Source organism: Loxodonta africana, chromosome 17 (assembly GCF_030014295.1).
Source record: "Loxodonta africana isolate mLoxAfr1 chromosome 17, mLoxAfr1.hap2, whole genome shotgun sequence".
In the NCBI taxonomy this organism is placed as follows: Eukaryota; Metazoa; Chordata; class Mammalia; order Proboscidea; family Elephantidae; genus Loxodonta; species Loxodonta africana.
Genome location: NC_087358.1, coordinates 64,314,971 through 64,334,580, shown reverse-complemented (window position 1 = coordinate 64,334,580; position 19,610 = coordinate 64,314,971). Strand labels below are relative to the sequence as shown.

General features: G+C 42.6%; 2 non-coding genes across 2 annotated transcripts; both read left to right on the top strand.

The window, feature by feature from the left end:
- The first annotated feature begins 12,970 nt into the window (after positions 1–12,970).
- Positions 12,971–13,042, top strand: TRNAE-UUC (transfer RNA glutamic acid (anticodon UUC)). Its single transcript has one exon. It is a non-coding gene; the product is annotated as a tRNA-Glu (tRNA).
- A 1,087-nt stretch (positions 13,043–14,129) lies between these two features.
- Positions 14,130–14,201, top strand: TRNAE-UUC (transfer RNA glutamic acid (anticodon UUC)). The gene has a single exon. It is a non-coding gene; the product is annotated as a tRNA-Glu (tRNA).
- Positions 14,202–19,610: the final 5,409 nt, after the last annotated feature.

Genomic DNA, 19,610 nt, shown 5'->3' with positions numbered 1-19,610 from the left:
TTGAAGATACTATCAGTTAAGTTAACATGAGGTCATACTGGAGTAGGGTGAATCCTAACCCAGTCTGAGTGCTGTCCTCATGAAAGAAAGCAGACATGACACACAGAGGGAAGGCGGTCATGTGGAGAAGCTATCTACATGCCAAAAAGTGCATGGGACTACCAGAAGCTGAGAGAAAAGATTGGTAAGCTACAAATGGTTTTTATCTAGTAAAATGGCAATAAGAAGAGCCCTTAGAGAGAACATGGCTGACACCCTGGTTTCGGACTTCTAGCCTCCAGAAATGTGAGACAATAAATTTCTGTTCTTATAAGCCACCCAATTTGTGTGCTTTGTCAGGGCAGCCCTAGGAGACTAAGGAAAGTTGCTCGTCTTTTTGATTTGTACACTTTATCATGGATCTCAATCTTTTGTTAAATACTTCAATTTCTTACTAGCATTTTAAATTTTGAGGAGGTTGGATTTATTTTTCCTTCATGGCTTTGAAGCTTTTTGTCATGTTTATGGAAAGCTTTCTTCATCCCAAGATTATTAAAAGATTTATATTCTCTTCTAGTACATTTGCAATATTGTATTTCAGTCTTTATTCCATTTTGCAGATGGTGTGAAATAGGTATCTGTTACTTTTTTTTTTTAATTGCCCATTCTCTAGAACTATAAAACCCATTGCTGTTAAATCAATTCCAACTCAGTGACCCTATAGGACAGAGTAGAAGTGCCTCATAAGGTTTTCAAGGCTGTGATCTTCAGTGGAGCAGATTGCCACCTCTTTCTCGTGCAGAGCAGCCAGTGGGTTCTAGCCACCAACCTTGCGGTTAGCAGGAGAGCATTAACCATTGCACCACCAGGGCTCCTTTGTAGAAATATAGAAGAGGACATTTTCTTGCTCTAATGCCTTTATTTTTTACGAGTAAAATGGTTTAACTTTTTGATATTGCCTCCTGAATTTTGTGCTATATATAAAAAGGATTTCTCTTTTTCTTTGAGGATGCTGACAATATACAGCAGTAAACAATCCTTTATTATTATTATGTAATTTTAATTACTAATAGTTTTAAAAAAATGTAAGTATACCGTGATGGTTAAGATTGTGGGTCAACTGGCTGGGCATGATTCTCAAGGTTTCTATGCGATCACTCCCATGATGGGATCTGCTGTGAATAGCCAGTTGAAAGGGAGTTTCCTTGGGGGTGTGGCCTGCATCCAAGATAAGCAGATGTTCTGGCTTTTTGCTGAATCCTGCGGCTGCCTCCTGTTCATCTGACCTCCGATTCTTGGGTCTTGAGCTATCAGCTTATCTGCTGATCTTGGGATTCGTAGTTCTTCCTAGCCTGTGAGCGAAGCCTGCCGATCTTGGGTTTACCAGCCCCTGCGGCTACGTGAATCCAGAGAAGCCTCTATCCTAATCCATGGACTTGGGACATCCTAGCCTCTACAATCTCATGAGCCATTTCTTTGATATAAATCTACGTGTTTATACTTTTTACTAGTTTTGCTTCTCTAGAGAACCCAGCCTAAGACACATATATATAACAAAACATTTGCCCTTTCAACCCTTTTTACATATACAATTTGGTGACATTAATTACGTTCATCATGGGGTGCAACCATCACCACTATTCATTTTCACATTTTTCCATCACCCTTAATAGGTGCTTCATGCCCCCTAATCAATGACTTCCTCTTTCCCCCTTCCTCCCTCTCCTGTTGTTAACCACTACAGGTAATAATTTCTTTTCAGTATCTTTAGCGGTAGAGTTATTCAATCAGGCGACCTTTTTCCTTCCTATGATATTTTCCAATGAATCCTTGGGTGGTGCAAACAACCAAAAGGTTAGTGGTTTAATCCACCGAGAGGTGCCTTAAAAAAAAGGCTTGACCATCTGCTTCCAAAAGGTCACAGCCAGGAAAACCCTATGGAGAGCAGTTCTACTCTGAAACACATGGGGTCGCCATGAGTTGGGATTGACTCCATGACAACTGGTTTGGTTTTTTTGTTTTGTTTTACTTTTTTAACCTTTTCCATTTTCTTAAAACTACTGAAATTGCTTCCTTATTTTACTGTGGGTAGTAAAAAAAAAAAAAAAAAAAAAAAATCCATTGCCATTGAGTCTATTCCAACTCAGAGAGTGGTAACAGCAGCCAATTCACAATTTGTGATTTTACATAGTGAAAGATTGCCGGTCTTTACCACTAAACTGTCTGAAGTTATCCTAACCAAAAATTGGGGCCTGTGTATGTTAAAGTGACCTCTTTTTTTTATGATCTCCTCTCACAAGGGACATGGCCCTCTTATGCCTCCAGGGAAGTAAGTCAGAAACCATTATCATTCTTAAGAGCTTCTGAGACTCTTACAGTAGACCTGGATAGACCTGTCATATTATTTGCAGATAAACTGCTTAAATCTCAGAAAATGGAAAATTCTAAGAAGGGAACTTCTTGAAAATGTTGGTGTTTAAAAGTGAATCTGGGAAAATAGCTCTTCTTTCAGCTCTGGAAGTTTTTTTTTTTTAACATACTATTCTCTATTTCCATATTTGTATGTTTATTTAAAACAATGCTGAATCACCGATTCGTAAGGAAGAAAAAGAAAAAGTTCTGAATTTGGGGCATATTTGCATTACAGAGCTGGGCATTATTTCTTCTGGTTGTTTTGAGACTTGGGGATGTTTTCGAGAATGGAATTTTTAGGCCACAGCTAAAATAACAAGACTTAGGTTAGGTAAGCACTTAATAGACCTCCTACAGGTTTTGGTAGATATGGTGATATGAGACAGGGAGACAAGGAGACATTCACTAATAAGTGTGAGAATAGGGAATCTTTGAAAGATACTGTTTTAAATTGTAGAGCTGAGAAGATAAAAAAAAGTATCATTCAAATTCTGTACTGAGCCAGGCTTGCAGAGCCTGAGGTACTTATTACCCTTAATTACTTGGCAAGGAGAAATGGCATTTGAAAATTAATTGCTCACCATGTCAGACACTATATTGCTTTGACATAGACCAGTGGTTGACAAACAAGGCTGATCATCTGACTCACCAATAGCACGATTTTAAAATATAGGCTCCTGAATCCTACCTAGGGTCCTAACTTTTGTAGGTCATTGGGCTGTGGCCCAGGAATATTTTACAAGCTTTCCAGGTGATTAGGATGATGAAAGGGGTTGGGGAGCCACTGATATAGACCACTGAGTGTACGTTAGCAGCTCTTGCAGGACTTATTTGCCAAAATACAGCCTTGAAAGAGAGAGATAGTGTCTCCCTCCGGAGCATAGAGGCATGCTCAATGCCCGTTGTAAAAGATTTGGGTTTCCTAAGACCGGGGTTCCTCTCCTGAAACTCAACACACTGCATGTGCAAGCGTCACCTAGCCTGCTTCACAGTGTCACGTGGGAATTGGGCTTGAGGAAACTGTGCAAGTGCTGACACTGTGACTACTGCTTCCTGTTGCCATTAGTAGTAAAGTCTTTTGCCTCTGACCCAGGAGTTTTATGTCTTCTGTCAGCATCCATGAAACTGTCGTAGGCTAACTTGTTAGCTTGAAAGAAGGGTAAAATGAGCCCTGGTTGTACAGTGCAAACCTGGTGGCACAGTGGTTAAGAGCTCAGCTACTAACCAAAAGGCTGGCATTTTTGAATCCACCAGCTGTGCTCGACAGCACTGGGCTTGGGGCTGTGCCTTGGAAATCCTGTGAGGCATGTCTTAGTCATCTGGTGCTGCTGTATCAGAAATAGCATAAGTGGATGGCTTTAACAAAGAGAAGTTTATTCTCTCACAGTCCAGTAGGCTAGAAGTCCGAATTTAGGGTGCGAGCTACAGCGGAAGGCTTTCTCTCTCCGTTAGCTCTCGAGGAAGGTCCTTGTTGTCAGTCTTCCCCTGGTCTGGGAGCATCTCAGCGCAGGGACCTCAGGTCCAAAGGACGTGCTCTGCTCCCAGTGCTGCTTTCTTGGTGGTGTGAGGTCCTCCTCTCTGCTAGCTTCCCGTTCCTTTTATCTTGAGAGATAAAAGATGGTACGGGCCATACTCCAGGGAAACTCCCTTTACATTGGATCAGGATGTGACCTGGTAAGGGTGTTACAATCCCACCCTAAACTTCTTTAACATAAAATTACAATCACAGAATGGAGGAGAACCACAGAATACTGGGAATTATGGCCTAACCAAGTTAATACACACATTTTTGAGGGGACATAATTCGATCCATGACAGGGCAGTTCTGCTCTGTCCTATAGGATCTCTATGCGTCAGAATCAATTCCATGACAAAGGGTTAAGTTTAGTTGTTTTTTGGTGGTGAAGTGTTGAAGGCCTCAGCTGCTAACCGAAAGGTTGGGAGTTCAAACCCACCCAGTGGCTCCTCAGGAGAAAGACTTGGTGATCTGCACCTGTAAAGATCACAGCCTAGAAAATTCTGTGGGGCAGTTCTACTCTGTCACATGGGGTCACTATGAGCTGAAAATCGATAGCACCTAACAAGTAGGGTAAAACCTCAGACCCTTTACAATTTTTAACAACGAGTACTTGGCATTTTATATAGCTCTGCCTGTAAGAAAAGCGAGGAGCCCTGGTGGTGCAGTGGTTAAGTGCTCATCTGCTAACTGAAAGGTCAGCAGTTTGAACTCACCCGGTTGGCTCCACAGGAGAAAGACCTCATAATCTTTTCCCATAAAGATTACAGTCTAGGAAACCCTTTGAGACAGCTCTACTCTGTCCTATAGTGTTACTATGAATCGGAATCGACTTGGCGGCACACAACACAACCATATAGGACAAGCAGTGAGTAGCGGTCATACTGATTCAGATGTCTCTGTCCTCATGACAGTGACATGAAGGACAGAATTGCTTTTGTTGCTTGCTGACATGGTCAATTTCCGAGCCTATCAGATTGAGGAGCAGTCCTGGAGTATGAATTAATAAAGATTAATCACCTATTGGAAGATAGCAGCCAACACTTGTGTTCTTAAAGAATTGTTAATATGAAATCAGACTGAAAGTGTTTCTTTGTTGGACCTGTACCAGAGTCCAGTCAGAAGACAGAAACCATCACAGTTACTTTAACAGAGAATTTAATATAAAGAGTTGTTAGCTAGGTTTTAGGGAAGAGAAAAGGCAAAGGGGACTCTGAAATATGGAGTGAAGCTTGGAGGGCCCTGCAGAGCTGGGACTCAGGCCTCTGGGCTGGGAGAGGCACTGCTTGGCTGGCCCTGGTCCTTGGGAACTTAAAGAGGGGACCATGGTGCTGGAACTCTGATCTCTGACGAGGGGACATTGACCAGCTAGCACTGGTATCTCTGAGTGGAGAGGTGGGTGATGATGAGGAGGGTTCTGGAAGTGTTGGAAAAACCGGAACCAGCAGCCACAGCTATATATAAAGTGTTGTGGTCATAGTCACACTGGCAGAATAGGAAGCAGCCTTTCATTGTCACTTTAGTGCCCCCTATTGGCAGACCCAACAGAGCCCTGGTGGCACAGGGGTTAAGAGCTTGGTTGCTAACCAAACGGCTGCTAACCAAAAGCAGGCAGTTTGAATCCACCAGCCGCTCTTTGGAAACACTATGGGACAGTTCTACTCCATCCTATAGGGTTGCTATGAGTCAGAATTGACTTGATGGCAATAGGTTTTGGATTGGCAGAGCCAAACAGAGCCAGCTGGCAGAGGGGGCATAGTCTACAACAATCCAGCCCCAGCATCACAGGAGAGGATAGAAATAAACAGCACAGGACCCAAGAAAGCCTGTTTGACTAGAGGTTAGAAAGTAGGAGGAGGGCGTGATTCATTACATGGGGGTGCTGGGTGAGGCAGTTGCCTGAGGAATCTCCAGCATTAACTTGAAATTAATATGTTTCTTTAGGTCAGGAAAGAGAGCAACCATGAACAGCTGACTTGGAAATCAGCATGGAAGTAGATTACTGTCTATTTTGTGGGGTATTCTGAATGGGGGCCAGGAGAAGAATATTCATGTGACCCAAGAAGAGTGGCTCATTGGCAACTTTACTAGATTGCATACAATTTTATGGACTTGTCATAAGAGCTTGTGCAAATTCTGGTGTCTGTCCCACACCCTGATAATGACTGATATCTTCGAAGAGCTAGAACCTCACAGATGTTTGATTATATCTCACCAACAGTTTGTGGCCCACATGACTTCATTTTATGTGAGCTGACTTGTGGATTGTAAAGCTGCAAAAGAGAAATGATATTTATTATATGTATCCTTTCTGCTCTTGGCTGAGTTCCAGGGTAGTGCTGGGTTTCTATACCCCAGAAAGGATCACAAAGGCGATACAGAGAACAGAAAGCAAAAGCTCAGAATTTATCGAATTAACGGAGTACTTTCACAGTCTTAAGATTTGGTGTTTACAAATCTTTACCGTCCTTTTTGAATACCGAAATTTTGACCTGGCTAAATTGAACAAATATCTCAACAGAGAGCAGTAGTCCATATATGCTATTGTTTTGACATAGCAGTGAATGGCTTTGACAATATACATATTTGAAACTTTTATAATTGACACTTAAAACATCTATTTATTTTAATTGAATGGACTTATTTATATGCTGGTTCTGGGGTATTGGACAAAAGCTTATGCCACATCAGGCTATCATGGTGGATAGTTGTAAGATCTGAGGTATTTTAGGAGTCGATTTGGATCTAGGCAAGGGGTGTTGTCATAACGGGATGCTGTTGTATCAACCTCTATTATACTTATCCCCTATATTTTATATTCTGATTATGAACGTGGAAGGGCTATTTCATTCTTGTTATTGCCATGTGACTTTTAGTTTAATAGCAATCATAAATGAATGCTTAATCAAATCAGTCTCTGGATTAAGCGTTCATAATAGCTCAACTGGGGAGCTTTTTTCAAACATAGAGGATGCACACATTTCTGAAATGTCTTTACTGTTTTTCTAAATTAAAAAAAGAAGTTACGGATTGCATGAATCAGTCGATTAATCAATCAGTGAACAATAGTGAAGTTTTGAGTAGAGGTTGTAGGAAAAACTATGAGATTCCTTTCTCTGGGCTGGGTTAAGAGAGGAAAAACCTTAATTTATTTTTAAACAATTGTGAAGAAGGTGGTATTTCTGAAGGTGGGGAGCTGATGAGGAAGAAGAGGCCAGGGACATCACTTTGCCAATGTCAGCTTAAGGAAGCTCTAGATCAGGAAACGTTTGTTGGTTTAAGAAGAGCATGCGACATCTACCTCACTCTCCTCTGAAGATGCCAGTTGGATATTGTCATTGTTGCTGAAGACATTGTCATTATTGCTGTCGATGACAGCACCCTGTTTTATGCAGCATGCTCATGATAGAAAAGGAAGCTAGATGTGAAGAACTCAGATTCTGGAGTCAAAATGCCTGGATTTGAATCTTGCTTCTACTATTTATAACTTGTAATACTTTGAGCAAGCTACTACTTAACCTCTCTGCTTCAGTTTTCTAATATGTAAAATGGGGATAATATTAGTACCTATCTCATTCGGTCTTTATGAGAACTAAATTAGTTAATATATTAAAGAGTTTAGACTGCATCTAGCACATAGTGAACGCCGTATGTCATAGCTATTACTATTATTTTTTAGTTTCACTTACCCCCCATCCTACTCCCTGGTGGCCGTGAATCTTTTGTTTTGATGAGTTTACCTATTCTAGATATTTCGTCTTACATACTTTGGACATGTTGTCAGCAGGGATCAGTCCCTGAAGAAGGACATCATGCTTGGCAAAGTACAGGATCAGCGGAAAAGAGGAAGACCCTCAACGAGGTGGATTGACACAGTGGCTACAAAAATGAGCTCAAGCGCAACAACAATTGCAAGAATGGCGCAGGACTGGGCAGTGCATAGGGTTGCTATGAGTCGGAACCGATTCAACGGCACCTAACAACAACAACAGGTATTTCATAGAAGTGGGATCACACAAACTTGTCCTTTTGTGTCTGACTCATCTCACTCAGCATAATGTTCTCGAGGTTGATTAATGTGGCAGCATGTATCAGAACTTCATTCCTCTTTATGACAGAATAATATTCCGCGGTACGTATGTACCATATTTTGTTTATCCATTCACCTCTCCACGTGCACTTGGGTTCTTTGGCTATTGTGAATAATGCTACAATGTACACTGGTGTACATGTGTCTGTTTGCATCCCTGCTTTCAATTCTTTTGGGTGTATACCTAGGAGTGGAATCGTTAGGCCATGTGGTATTTCTTTGTTTAACTTTTTGAGGAAACTTCAAGCTGTTTTCCACAGCAGCTGTACCATTTTACATCCCTGCCAGCAATGTACGAGGGCTCTGATTTCTCCACATGACAGCTATTATTTTTATATCACCTACTATCAAATATATACTAGGTGCCATGACGAACATCGAGCTTGACATAATTCCTGTCCATGGAGCTACTGATTATAATTGAAATAGACTATCTCACAGGAAAAGAAGAAAATGAGCCTAGAAAACTCACTTAACTCAGGACTGCTGGTGGGTGTCCAGAAATGAACTACAAATACTGAGACAAATAGTTTTAGCCTCCTAAACCCAAGGTCCTCCAGAAAAACGAGAAAAGCATAACCCTGCCCCAGGCATGAGCCCTGGTAAAAACAAACAGATAAAGGAGGATGTAGTGGTAATCTGGGGAAGCTCTCCCTGTCTGGTGCTATCAGATCAGAAAAAGAGGAGGTATGTAAAAATAAAAAATGTATGTGAGGCAGGAAGGGATATCAGGAGACAGCAGTGTGGCTTCTCTTTCCATGTGCAGTTGCTCAGATATTGAAATTGTAGCCTCAAGAGGCCCTTAGTTTGCTTTGTCACTTAGGTCCTAGGTGAAAACTAAGACTATTCCTCTGGAATGACAGTTAAGTGAATGACTGAACCAAACGATGAATCACGCAAACATTTAATGAGTGCTAACAGGCTCTGGAGATATTTCTACTTAATTTGCTGAAGTCTGTGGGTGGTGTAAACGGTTAACTGCTAACCAAAAGGTTGAAGGTTGAATTCCACCCAGAGGCACCTTGGAAGAAAGGTCTGGAGATCTACTTCTGAAAAATCAGCCATTGAAAACCCTATGGATCGCAGTTCTACTCTAACACATACGGGGGCGCCATGAGTTAGAGTCGACAGCGACTGTTTTTTCCCCTTTTGTTATTTGCTGATTTAAGGGAAAAATGGATTTTTTTATAGGACAGTCCCTAAAGAAACAAAAGTACTTTGACTTATTCAGGAAATAATTATCTGTGTCAAACATTGTGCTAGATGCTGGGATACAACAGAGGAAAAGACCCAGACTCTGCCGTCAACGAGCTTAGAGTCTACAGAGAGAGAGAACCGGGAAAGTACTAGCCCAGCCCACAGCCCACGACCCACAGCCCACAGCCCACAGCCCATAGGCGAGCCCTCAGACCAGGCACTAACTTCTTTGGAAGTCCCAGGATATTTCCTTGAGCCCTAAGGGTGAGTAGGAGTTGGCCAGGTTTGGGGTAGAAGTGAGGGGCAGAGTTACGCAATCTAAACGCGCCGTTGAGGAAGCTCTGCCATCCTGGTGGACTCCTGAGAACAGACTCAGTTTTAGAAAGCGAACCTAGTGTTAGGCCACGCCAGTCAACTCCCCCGACCACCAGCAGGAGCAGGTGCTGTTACCCAAAAGAGCCTGAGGTTAACTTTGTGCCATAGGCTGGGTCTGTGGCGACGAGAGCTCTCCTTGGGAGAGTGGAGTTTTGATTGGAGCCTATTCTGGATGCCCTTATAAAGGATGACTCCTGGGCCTCCTGAAATGGAAACCATGCTAACTCCTCAGAGGCTGGCAGCCGTGGACCTGAATCACACCCCATTCACTTTGGCTAATATAGATGCCCGGCAAGTACAATATGTTTGGGGCTTTTTTTCCACTACCAAATGGTGGCTAAAATGGGAGAAGTGCCCAGTGAGAGCCAGCTGTAGACGCATGGGAACAGGCATAGCTGTTCCTTGTGTCAACAAGAAGGCTTTGTGCGTGTGGAATCAAAGAAATGCAGCTCACTGACTGGTCTGGCTAAGCTTCAACAATCTGTGTTTTTTTTTCCCCTCCTCCCAGGAACATTTTGTTCAAGTTGGTGGTGAAAAGGTGGCAGCTTTCACACAGAGGTACAGCAGGAAGTATTTAAGTTAGATAAAAGGAAGAACTACTTGACAGAATGATTGAGTGCAGGAATGGGTTCCCAGGGGATTATGGAGTCTGATTTTCATTCACGAACTTTCCTTTTAAATAACTTAAACAATAAGGGAGGTGAGGCGTAATTTACAACATCTTTTTAAAAAGACCTGTGCCTTGGGATTCAGAGGAAATGCAAGTGTCCTCTGAACAGGAGGCTCTGCAGCGGCTTCCTGGGACCGAGGTGGCCTTGGGGCTGGGGTCTGGTGTGGGCAGGAGCCTGTGGAGGGCTTTGCAGAGAAAGACGAGTGCAAAGAGCAGGGCAGGAGGGAGAGGTGGGAAAGAGAAGTGGGGTGATTTGGAAGGTGGTGTCTTACTGCTCAAGTTTTCATGCAGTGAGGGAAAAAACAACAAGTTTCAGTTTGGGCAGAGTGAGAGACAAAAGTAGTTATGCTGTTATGGATTGATTGTGTCCCCCCGAAATATGTGCTGTACATCTTTATCTGTGGTTATAATCCCATTTGGAAATGGGTTCTCTTTGTTATGTTAATGAGGAGGGATTAGCCTATGGTGTGTTTTAAATCAATCTCTTTTGAGATATAAAAGAGATTAAACAAGCAAGGGAAGCAGATAATGGGGGAAGAGAGATGCCAAGCCACGTGAAGATTGCCCAGAGGGAAGCGCTCAAAAGAGACAGGGACCTTCCTCCAGAGATGAAAGGTAGAGAAAGGCTTCGTCTAAAGCCAGCACCCTGAATTCAGCCTCCCAAACTGTAAACTTCTGTTTGTTAAAGCCATCCGCTTGTGGTATAAAAAAAAAATAGCAGCACTAAATAACTAAGACACGTGTTTTAGTTACATCCTAACCTAAGTATGGCGCCCGCCCAATGTGTGGGTTACAATGGGAAAGTTTATCTTTAAAACTGGTAAAATATTTTTAAAAAGTTAATTATCAAATGAAAATTCGAAACTGGAAAGTGCCTGTGAATTCTCTGGACCCCCAAATCGAGACCCACCATGTAAGGTATTCTGTAACTGATGCGGCTGGTTTGGGAGAGTTTTCTTTGATGTTCCAAAGCAGAAATCCCCAGACGGAAGGTGTCTGTCTCACTGATTAAAAAACAAACCAACGTAATTCTGCTCAAGATGCAAAGATACTAACCAAGAGCCACCTAAATGTGTATACGACCTACCTCAGAGGTATCAGAAAACCAAACCAAACCCGTTGCAGTAGAGTCGATTCCGACTCACAGCCACCCTGTAGGACGGGGTAGAACTGCCCCATAGAGTTTCCAAAGAGTGCTTGGTGGATTCGAACGTGGCACTCAACCACTGCGCCGCCAGGGTTTCCAGCACTTAACCAAAGCGTATTTAATGAGCAAGCAGGAGAACGACTTGGCGATCTGCTCCCTTAGCGATTACAGCCTAGAAAACCCGATGGAGCAGTTCTACTCTGTCACGTGCGGTTGCTTTGAGTCGAAATTGACTCAAGGACACCCGACAACAACAAATGAGCAAACGTCCTTGAAAGTGTCTAATACACACAATAGTTTTGTAGTTACTGCTCGTAGTTTTTACTTAAGAACTACACTCGATTTCAATGATACTGGATTATGTTCACTGCCTGTTTTCCCTCCATCCGTGTTAATATATGCGAGGCAGAATAGTCTGTATTTTGGCTCTATTCCTGCCACGGAAGCCTTAGGGAGCTCAGTCAGTCTGAGAGACAGAGAAAGAGAGCTTGAGGGTCCCTGGTACACGCAGGGAGTGAGAAGGAAAAAAAAAGAGAAGGAGAATCTTAGCTTTTAAATGGCCTCCAAAGTGTCCACTGTTGGTAAAAACAACTTCTGTGTCGCTTAAGCCTCAGAAGCCTAGCTCTCCCCCCGCGGCTCCCGCGAATACTGCCGCTTTGTGCTTCGCTAGTCCACACGGTAGCGGCTGAGGCGTAACCTGCTCCCGGTGAAACGCCGCTTCAAACCGAGGGCGGCTTTGGAAACCACGAGGAATTTCCATCAATAATGAATGTTTGCAGTAAGGGCCTTTTCCCAATTTTATAAGCTACGTTTACTAACCACTACTGCCTCCTTTCAGTGACACAAATCCTGCCTTTAGTCGTTGAGTCAACAGAACTTGGAATGTTCCAGCGGCACAGGCAGTCCTATTCCTGTTTCTTCAAAGGAAAAAGATGACCTTTCCGGAGACGGGATGGTGCCTGTGCCCAGCCTTGAACCGGGCAACGGAGGAGAGGGGCAGGCTCACCGCTACGAACACTGCCGGGTTTGTGGCACAAACTGGGTCAAGAGGGCAAGGGCAGTTGCACGTTAACTAAGTGTGCGGCGCACGTCAGGTTTTGCTGTGTGTGTAGTCGGTGGTGTACACGCTAGAAAGGTGCCTTGTCTGGTGTGCTCAGGGGCGGTCTGGGCAGCCGGCAGACTAGGGGAAAAGAGCTCCAATTCCATTTTGGCCTCTGCCGTGGCGGTTTTCTAACTCCACAAGGTGGTCATTTTTTATTAAAGAGCCTGTAAAACTCAAACACCAGTTCTCTTGTACTCTGCAGGATTTCTCGTGAGGAATTAGGAAAATGAATCATCCGATCTGCGACTCATCAGTGTATACACGGTACCTAGAACGAGGGGACGAGATGAGGTCGCAAAGAGAACGAGTGTAGAAAGAAAAGAGATTCAAAGACTCTCCTCTAGGAGAGAAAGAGTAGAGCGCGGTCCGAAATCTACGCAGGCGCAGAAGCAGCTGTGATACCGAAGAACCAACGAAGCGGGGAGGGCGGAAGTCGACGGTTCTGACTTAACTCGCTCAAGCTCGCCCCGGTGTTCGTCGTCTCCCACATGGTCTAGCGGTTAGGATTCCTGGTTTTCACCCAGGCGGCCCGGGTTCGACTCCTGGTGTGGGAATGCCACCAAATTTTATAATTTAGACATCCTTTAACAAGGAAAAACTATGTTTAGAAAAAAGTATAATCTTATTTCAGAAGCAGACAGGGAACGCTGAGGTTGAAGAGGATTAGGGTCTACCGCAAGAGACAGTGTGAGGGAGAATGTATACCCAAACCCCGGTCCCTCCGGTAGAGCAACGCGAAAGGGAGAGAGAAGTTAACTGTAAGGTAGAGGGACCATTTGAAATAAAGTGAGAAATCTGAGATGAAGGAAAGCGTGGAACCAACCCGTCCTGTGCTAAGATTCGTGCTCCAGCTGGTTTTTCTGCTGTATTTTCTCCTCCTACTGTAAATGTAAACCAAATGACTAAAAAAATGCTCTTCTTTGAAAGAAAAGACGAATTTTAGGACCTTAGAGGGGTTTTTAAGCTGTCTAAAGCCACTTTCTAGAAGACAGCAGGATTGAAAGCCTGTGGGTCCTTGAGGACAGCAGGATTGCCAGAAAAGATTTGTTATTAAAGTCAGTGTAGTTCAGTGCACAATCCGTGCGTTTGCTATTCGAAGAGCTCACTAAACCAGCTGTCTAGGGGCGAAAGAGGTGGGGAGGAAGAAATTTATGTTGTGACAAATAATGAAGAGGAAAGCAAGGGCAAAATACAACACTTTTCTTCTCACTTCCTAACATTATTGGACACATTCTGTTAAAAAACAAAACAGAAAACTTAAAGAATTGATGGTATGTTCAAACAGAATTAGAAATCTTAGTATTGATGTGTGACAGGACAGCTTCCAAGTGTTACCTAAATAAGTGCATCATCTGTTAAAACCTGTTTACTTCTCCAAATATTTGCCATTAGGAAAATCCTCAAGGCGTTTAGAAAAAAAAAGCGACACTTATTTTCCACTAGCATTGAAGTCTTTGAAGCTTCGCCAATTTGGTCCCAGACTGCTATTAACACTGAGGAGTGACTGTGAAGATGACTTGGCTTCCATATGACTTTGTTTCAAGGGTTTCTGTTTGAAATGTACTCAATTTTTTTTTTTTTTTAAGTCTTTGGGCTCTCTTTGGAGACACAAAAATAAAGCTTGCTCAAAGTTTTCGCGTGTCCCACATGGTCTAGCGGTTAGGATTCCTGGTTTTCACCCAGGCGGCCCGGGTTCGACTCCCGGTGTGGGAAAAAACAGCCTTGTTTTATAAATTTGAAAGATTAATTTAGGCTGCCATTAACAAGAAAAAAACAGTTCAAGAAAAAACCACTTCTCGTCTTTCATGGCAAAAGTCTGAAGTTAAAGATACGGTTATTCAACATTAACGAAGAGTTTGAGGGAGAGACTGATCAATCAGCAGGTAGTTTGTATTTATTGAACCAAATGGCAGCAGAATTCATAGAAAAATAAATATCCTAATAGGAATAATATAGGTTATGTTTATTGAGCACCTATTATGAACCATACTAAATGCTTTACTTATTTTTTCAATTTTGTCATTTTTACATAATATTATCTCTGTAACATTCAGGGGCCTACAGAAAATGGGTGACATATTCTTTTTTTTTTTTTAATTCTGGAAAATATGTATGTAACAAAACATTTGGCATTTCAGCATTCTTCACATGTACAATTTAGTAATATTAGTTGTATTCTTCATGCTGTGCAGCCATCACTCACCATTATCTGTTTCCAACTTTTTCCATCACCCTTAACAGAAGCTCAGTGTCTCCTAATAAGTGGGTCCCCGTTTCTCCCTCCCTCCTGCCTGCCCCTGGTAACCTTGAATAAGCTTTAGGTCTGTATACATTTGTCTGTTCTAGATATTTCATATAAGTGGGATCATACAATATTTGTCCTTTTGTGGCTGACTTATTTCACTCAGCATGATGTTTTCAAGGTAAGTGACATATTCTTAGCAGAGAGTTTTAATAAAGAGGCTATTTACGGTTGATTTTGAATTTATGGAAATCTACAAGAGATGATGCACTTGTTTTTTTTTTTTTTTTTCCTGAGCCTAAAGTGACAAGGGGAGGGAGGGCATTGAATGGATAGAGCTGCTACTCAGGAGCTGTGGACTTCAGCTGGGAACTCTTACCTTCTGCCTATTTCCTGTGCCTTTTGTTGCCTAAACCCAGCTGGAAGCCAGGAGACAGGGAGCTTGCTGACATAGTCCATAAAGTTCAGCACCACAGGGGACAATAGGAGGGGGTGAGAATGAGTCTAGACCGGCAAACAGAAGACATCCAGTGCTATCTCCATTTTACAGATGAGCTTGAGAGAGGTGAAGCAGCAACCTAAAGTCAGAGCTGGTCAGATGGTACGGCTGGAAGTTCAACCTGGCCCTGACTTGAGAGTTCTTACTCTTCATCACTACACTGCTGTATCGAAAAAAAATTTTGGGAAATCCAGATGTGTCCTGCCTTTCATAAACAAATTTATTTCATTTTTTCCTCTCTTTCTTTTCTGTTTGTTTTAAAACTTGCTTGTATGTGGCAGGTGAGATCCATTGACATGAAGGTGGGAAATCTACTTGTCTTAGTAATTATTCATGGCTCATTTTCATAAAATAGATTTTTTGCTGCAAATTGAATCTCAAACCGTTCTCTCTTCAAATTACGAATGCATTTTGATTCAAATACTCTAATAGGCCCCACTACTTTTTAAAAAAACATTTATTTTGTTACCGTTGTTGAGAATATACATAGCAAAACAGACACCAATTCAACAGTTTCTATATGTCCAATTCAGTGACATTGATTCCATTCTTTGAGTTGTACAACCATTCTCACCATCTGTTGTTCCTCTCTGTCTTAGTTACCTAGCTCTGCTAGAACAGAAATACCACAAATGGGTGGCTTTAACAAACAGAAATTTGTTTTCTCCCAGTTTAGGAGAATTCAGAGCCCCAGCTCTAGGCGAAGTCTTTCTCTTTCTATCGGCTCTGGGGGACGATCCTTGTCTCTTTAACTTCTATTTCTCTGCTCCCTGGTGATCTTCATGTGGCATGGCATCTAGCTTCCCCATCTATGCTTGCTCAATTACAATTTCTTTTTAATTGTTTAATATCTCTAAAGAGATAGACTTAAGGCACATCCTACTCTAATTCTGTTCATTAACATAAAGTAGAAAGCCCATTCCCAGATGAGATTACAACCACAGGTATAAAGCCAAAACCAAACCCATTGCCTTCCAGTTGATTCCAACTCATAGTGACCCTATTGGACAGGGTAGAACTGCCCCATAGAGTCTCCAAGGAGCGGCTGGTGCATTTGAACTGCCAACCTTTTGGTCAGTAGCCGAGCTCTTAACCACTACACCACCAGGGTTCCAAACACAGGTATAAAGACAAACAAAAAAACCCCAAACCCATTGCCCTCAAGTGGATTCTCCACCATAGATATTAAAAACAAAAACACAAGCAAAAAAAAAAAAACAAAAAAAAAACAAAAAACAAAACCAAACCTATTACCTTTGAGGCAATTTCGACTCATAGCAACCCTATAGGACAAAGTAGAACTGCCCCATAGGGCTTCCAAGGAATGACTGGTGGATTTGAACTACTGACCTGTTGGTTAGCAGACATAGCTCTTAACCACTAACTACACCACCATGCTTTCCACCAGAGATATAGTAGTTAGGATTTACAACACGTATTTCTGAGGGACACAGTTCAATCCATCACATGCCTCCATTAACATAAATTCACACAGATAGATCTTGAAAGAGCGCAATGCTCAAGGCTGACATTCTTTTCTAGCTTAGCTGAAGTAACTTGCAAAAGGAGCACCTGGATGATATTGAAAGAACAGCAACAACAACAAAAGAATGCAGGCAGAGGAGATTTGGGAAGGAGGATGAGGTCACTTTTGCACATACTGAGTTTCAGTTGTCTATTTGCATGAAGCTGAGCCCCGAACTTCTGTCTGAACGTGTCCCTGCCAGACAGCAATAGTCTTACCGACATTTTCTTAATGAGGACATAACAAGGTGCCAAATCCCAAACTACCTTAAAGCAGGATAGATTACCTTGACTGCTTCCCCCATCCACCATGCCTCTCACTCTGTGACAAGAGGAAATTAGATTCATCTGATAAGATGTGTTTTTCACAAAGCTATGTGGGATGATTACCCAGTACCCTGTGGTCTTCTAGGTGTTTGCAAATTGATTTTTTGATGATTTGTTCCAGTGATTTTCCAAGTATTCAGTGTTTTTCCAAGTTACTCAGCTTTACAACGTGGGTGACTTAAAACTCTTATCGGCCATCCCCTTCCTGAATTAAAATGAAGTTTTAATGTTACAATTATTTAGGATATTTTTGCATGCAGCATATGTCTCTGAGAGAACATACATAAAAATCTATATGACTAAATACCAACGTGGGTGACACAGAGTGATCTTCATGCAGAATCCCTCAGAGTTCATGACAGTGTGCACCACCAGGGCTCCAACTGGTTCCTAAAGTCACCTTTGAGTCAAACAAGAGCCTAGGAAGCAGCTTACGGAAGACCGTTTTGTCTTGGGCATTGGGCTTTTTTGAAGAATTATCTATGTGCAGTCAGTTCGGAGAAACAGAAACTTCAGGGTCAGACTGGATGCTGTGTTTTAGGGTAAATTGTTTTTATGTAAACACTGTTATCCCCCGCCCCGGCCTGTGTCCATGGCAATGTCGATTAAGATGGAGTTTAAGAATTTTTGGAGGCTCTCTTATTTACCTTCACAACATTTTTGATTCTCTATCTCTAGTCGAAATGTCACCCCGAATTGTAAATTGTATACTAAATAAACTTCAATCAGTTTCTATTACTGGCTTCATATGATTTTTAACATTCCTCTTAGCATCTTGAGTACCACTTTTCTGGTATTTATCCCTTTTCTAAATTTAGGTCTTAGAAGTGAAACCCCTAACCAAACCATTTCCGTTGAGTGGATTCCGACTCACAGCGACCCTATGGGGTAGAATAGAACTGCCCCGTAGGGTTTCCAAGGCTGTAATAGTTAGGGAAGCAGACAGCCCTATCTTTCTTCTGCCGAGAGGCTGGTAGGTACCAACTGCCACCTTTCCCTTAGCAGCAGAGTGCTTAACAATTGTGCCACCAGGGATCCTTATCTTGGAAGTCATTTCCTCCAAAAAGCCTCTCCTGACCTCCTAGCGGTGGTGAAATGCCTTGCTGTGCACTTCTCATTGAGCTCACCACACTTACCATGGCCCCACCAGAGCATGAGCTCCAAGGCCAGTGCCCAGCACAGAGTAAACATGTGCTGAAGGAATATGTGAGCAGGACAAAGACTGTATTAATTGGAACGCTTTCGGTTCCAAGTGACAGAAAACCATTGGAACTAGTTCAGGCCGGAGAGAGAACTGTTGGCTTATACAATCAAACTGTGGGAAGTGGAGTGGTGTGGCTGGCCCTAGGGGTAACCAGACCAGCATTCTCACACACGTGCTCTCTCTCTGTCAGATTATTTCTCACCTGTTTTTTTTTTTTTTTTTTTTATTTTATGGACCAGCTGCTTCCACATGGCAGTGGATCTGGGCACCAGACCTGAGAGAGACCGTTTTGATCTGGATTAAAAAAAAGGCTTTCTGATTTTCCAAGATCAGTGTTCTCAAGGGCGCTCTGTCTCTGTCAGTCTAGCCCATGAAATCTATCCTATTTGGTGGTGACCCTGGAGGAACTATACGGAAACCACTGAAGTCAATATTTCCTTGAGGGTCTCATATAGTAGCTCAGAGCCTCAGTGGCTATTTCTCTTGGTACTTCTCACAAGAGCCTCAGGTAAGTGCAGTAAGCAGAGGCTTACTTGTGCTTACTTCCTAATCTGTAGTGAACCATGTGGTTCTAATGGAGGCTGCCCATCAAAATACCCCGCATGTTTCAGCCACAGGAAGGGCATGGGGCTCAGGTGAGGTCGCATTCCTTCCCGGCGTTATGAACAGAAGTTAAGAGAGTCTTCCCTTTCTGTCAGATTATTTCTCATTTACTATGGACCAGCTGCTTCCACATGGCAGTGGATCTGGGCACCACCAGCTTAAATCACACCCTATAGGATACAGCCTCATTAACATAACAAAGAAAACTCTATTCCCACATAGGATTACATCCATAGGTATAAAGATTTAAGATCCCAACACATATTTTGGGGGGACACAATTCATTCCATAACAGTAAATAAAGTACAAGTTAACATGCATTTTTCCAACAAATATTTATTGAGAGTCCATTATGAACCAGACACCATGCCAAGTGCGGGGAGTCCAGGAAATGAAAGATGATTATGGAGAGCATTCTGCCCTCCCAGAGTGTGGTTTCCATTTTAAACCCAGTCTGCGCCCCCAGCCCAGAGGAAAGGAAGGCGGAAAGGAAGACAGTTTTAAAGAGCCATCTGAGATACCAGATATACTAAAGCTCCAGGTCAGGCCCTTAGGGTCTATCCTCAGGGATAGAGGAATTGGTTTGGTTGTATTTATCTCAGAAAGGAAAATAAAGAGGTTATTTCATCATCACAGCCTGGGGTGGTGAATGGTGATTAAGGGATGATAGGCAAGCAAACATAGGTACCTGAGAACACCACAGCTCAGAGTACTTCTGTAAGT